This window comes from Echinops telfairi, unplaced genomic scaffold, assembly GCF_000313985.2.
Source record: "Echinops telfairi isolate 266 unplaced genomic scaffold, ASM31398v2 ScPeMD7_655;HRSCAF=1070, whole genome shotgun sequence".
NCBI lineage: Eukaryota > Metazoa > Chordata > Mammalia > Afrosoricida > Tenrecidae > Echinops > Echinops telfairi.
The window spans coordinates 10395414-10399349 of NW_022104553.1; the positions used below are offsets into that span (position 1 = coordinate 10395414).

Consider the following 3936-nt stretch of genomic DNA (forward strand, 5'->3'; position numbering starts at 1 on the left):
TATAGTTTCATATATGTATTAAATCCCAACTAGAATGATGGAAGCGGAGGAGGAAGACTCATGTTCTCACTCAGCTTTGCAGATACAATGATCCGTTAGGGTCTTCCCAATGATGCTCATTCTATAGTCAATCAAACCCAGGCGTGCACTACCTCAAACATAAAAACACTAAGATACCATGGCTTTGAAAGGTGATTTAACCTTGGAAATGTATGATATAGGAACATTATATCAAGAAAACTATTTTAAAAAAAGAAAGAAAGAAACCAAAGTTGAGTGTTGCTTAGGGGCTTTGAGTTTATGTCAATGGTGGTTGAGTTTATGTCAATGGTGGGGGAATCACTTGGGAAAGGACGTCAGTCATAGTTGTACAACATGAAGAGTGTAATCAATGGCACTGAATTCTACATGTAGAAGGTGTTGAATTGGAAAATGTTTTGTTGTGCATATTTTTGCTACCCGTAGAATAAATCCCATGAATAACAACGAGTCGAAGGAAGACTATGTTCTAGAATTGAATGTGGTGATAACCGTGCAACGTTTCTCCATAGGATTGACTTATTGAATTGTATGCCACAGGATGAAATGCTAATAAAACTATTTAAAAAGAGAAAATACCATGGCTTGAGGCAGGTATTTAATATATACCATGTCTATGTACCTGTGGTACAGCTAATTACTTCTTAGGATGGTCCTTATAGCTATAATCTTTGTAACATCCACCAAATGACTGGGTCTCTCTCCCACTGCCATTGAGTTAATGCCGCCTCACAGCCACCTTATAGGACAGGGTAGAACTGCCCCTGTGGGTTTCTGAGACTGTCACTCTTTACAGAAGTAGAAAGCCTCATCTTTCTCCCAAAAGTAATTCTAGAGAGACAAAACTGTAAGGATGGTTTTTCTCGGTACACATCGGTTCAAGAGAGACACTGTCCAAACCCCAATGGTGTTCTCTGTTTCTTTTTGTGACTCAGAGAAATTCTGAAAACTAGTGCTCTCTTTTGAAAACGTTCCTTTTTCTAGATGGGGAACTTATGAATTGGCTAGGTTGGGCTTTCTGAAGTGTAAGTTGGAAGCAAACATTAGTGGAAGGTATTTTTCAATTGATCTTTTGAATCCTCAAGGAAATAGCAAAGAAAGGTTCTTGCTTCAGTTCACAAAACATTGCTAGGCAGCGTAACCAAATTGTAACGTTGCAAAAAGGTCTGGTAACACTGCGGGGTTCTTTAAGGAGCAAAACGCCTAGTTGTACAGAAGGAGATGGAAACAGCTGAGAAGAGGGAAATAAGAAAAACGATGCAAGAACAACCTGCTACCTCATGACTTGACGCCAGAGGGCAAGTTTATCCCCGAAAACTGGAGTCAGCAGGGAGAAATTAAAAGATGAGATTCAAAGTTTAGTCAAATAATTCATCATGGTATTTCCACCATCCCCGCCCCCCCAAACAAAAGGGTTGATTGGACAGATTCAGCCTTGTAAACAAGGAGAAGGAAAGAATGTGTATGCCTTAAAAAAAATGATCCCCCCACCTTTGGCTATATTATGTTTTATTCACATATGAATCTACCAAGCCCTATTTTATTACATTCATACTGTTTGCCCAATTAAAAGACACCTTTTTATTGTGATTTGGGTTAATCACAGAGAAATTTATACACATTTTGTTTTGTGGCATTGTTATAACCCCCTCAATATCATCATACTCTTTTCTTCTGTGTTCTCTTTTGAAAATGATGTTTAGTTGTAAGTTAGATGGGGTTTACATTTCAAATAATCAGCTTTGTATCTGACAGGTTAAATTATTGGTCACTGCTAGCTGCCTCTCCTACCCACATAGCTTCCGGGGTCATGTCCCCAGCCTCTTTGAACAACCATCAGAACAGAGGTCAATTACAAAAGAACATCCGTTTGTATTTAATTCTATGTTTTGGGGAGTCTGTTCCCTGGAGTGGCTGTGAAAAGGCATAACCTGAATTAGGAAGAATGTAGATCCTTCAGAATTGGCTATGGTAGCCTACACGTTAGCTCAGACCGATCGGGAGTCAAGCTAACGGCCAGAGAGCAGGAAGAGAAATAGCTGGCTTGACAGTTGCAAAAGCTACAAAGCCGAGGGGCAGCCTTAGGCAAGCACGTCTAAGAAGGAAGTTGGTTTGTGGCTACTGTCAGATGTTTGGTCATTTTAAGAAGGACTGCTTAAAATGTAAGAATAAGCAAAGAGCTGTCACTCAGCCTCTATTATTGTTACAATCGCAGTGCTCTGAGGATTTAGGGTGTTTTTTTTACCCCTGTAAATTCATTTTATTTCCAGGTGTAAACATCTCTCAGGTTATATCACTAAAACACTTTGTTTATGGGGTTTTATGGTTTGGGGAAGGTATTTTAAAAAAGCTCTATTATAGAGAAGTGTGGAATAAAAATGCTTTATAAGTGTGTATATATATAATGCACACTTATAAAAATATATATACACTTATATATATATATATACACTTATAAATAAATATATATAAACTTATAAATACACACACACACACACACATATATATATATTTGAGAAGCCAGGTAACTAGATTGTAATCCTGCTGAAGGAACTTATCTAAGATTAGAATATAAAATAAAAAAATCTTGCATTAAAATGTCTTGTGGTTATAACGCTTGAGAACATTAAAAAGATGTCTAGTTTCCTCCACAAAGAGACACCAGGATTTTTCCGTAGCCTCCCTTGGTTTCATCCAGGATGGCTTGGCAAAGAGAGACTCCATACGTCTTCTGATAGAATGCTTTGATAGCATTCACGTCAGCTTCAGCCCGGGAATCCAGAATCCTGATCCGTGCCTTCTGACGAGTTCCAGCACCCTTCATGGGCCGAGGAAGCCTCTCGGCAGAGAAAGCTGGTTTGCTTGTGGCGGCGAAACACCTCCCAATGTCACCTTCCATCTCCAGAGCCAGCACTTCGTTCACGTCATGCGGACTGTACTTGGCGTATTTCTGAAGCTCTGCGGAGATGGTTAAAGCTTCCGGTGGCCAGAATGGTACTGAAAACATTCACATCTGTCCCCTTTCTGTTTTCTCCTGCTTCATAGAAGGCCCTGGCATCTGGATCAGCCAAGTTGCCATTCATACCAAGATCTTCTGATCGGTCACCCCTGGCGAGAGAAAACAAAGCCTTTGGAAAACCACCGGATGTGTCGGAGGGGATGTCTTTGGCCAGACCTCTCGTCAGTTCATCTCTGTAGACTCTGTTAATGTCCCTGATCTCTCTGTCAGTTCTTGATGCCACCATTTCAATGAGCGTGCCCTCATCGGTGCCAAGGCCCTTCATGGCAACGCGAAGTTCATCAGCATCAAACTGGGCGGGAGTTTCCCCTAGAGCCAAGGCAACTTCCTGGAGGTGGCCTGTGAAGGCTTTCTTTCCAGCTTCGTCCAGGGGATTTCCTTTCTCTCGGAGGTCTGCAGCTTTGATGTGCCGGCGTTGTGCATCAGTTCTCTTAGGCAAAATGTCAGTGATGGTGCCGTCATCCCCACCTTTACCTGTGACGGCTTTGGGCAAGGCAGCAGCACCGGAGGTTGGATTGCAGGGAGGATAAGGGCTCACTGCGGAGCCAGGGCCAACTTTGGAGCCTGTCACAGTTTTAACATCTTCCTGTTTCTCAGTTTCAACAAACCTGCTTCAGGAACTCTGAGACCATTGCCATCTTTAAAGAAGGTTTTTTTCCCTGCCTTCCTGCAAAAACTAGAGAGGTTCTTCTCTGGAGTGCTGGTCTCTGGCCGATTTAGGGGGCTTTACTAGGGTTCCTTTTAACCTAAGGTGACCAGATGTCCTGCTTTTGGCGGGACAGTCCCGATTTTGAACAATTTTTCTTGTGGCCCTCGGGGTTTTAAAAAAGTCCCAATTTTTGGAAAGAATGCATGACAAGCTAGGGTATATGGTTTTC

At 41.7% G+C, this 3936-nt stretch overlaps 1 pseudogene; it reads right to left on the reverse strand.

Annotated features, from left to right (window-relative positions):
- Nucleotides 1-2677: 2677 nt before the first annotated feature.
- LOC101660911 lies at nucleotides 2678-3696 on the reverse strand (annotated as a pseudogene).
- Between the last annotated feature and the right edge of the window lie 240 nt (nucleotides 3697-3936).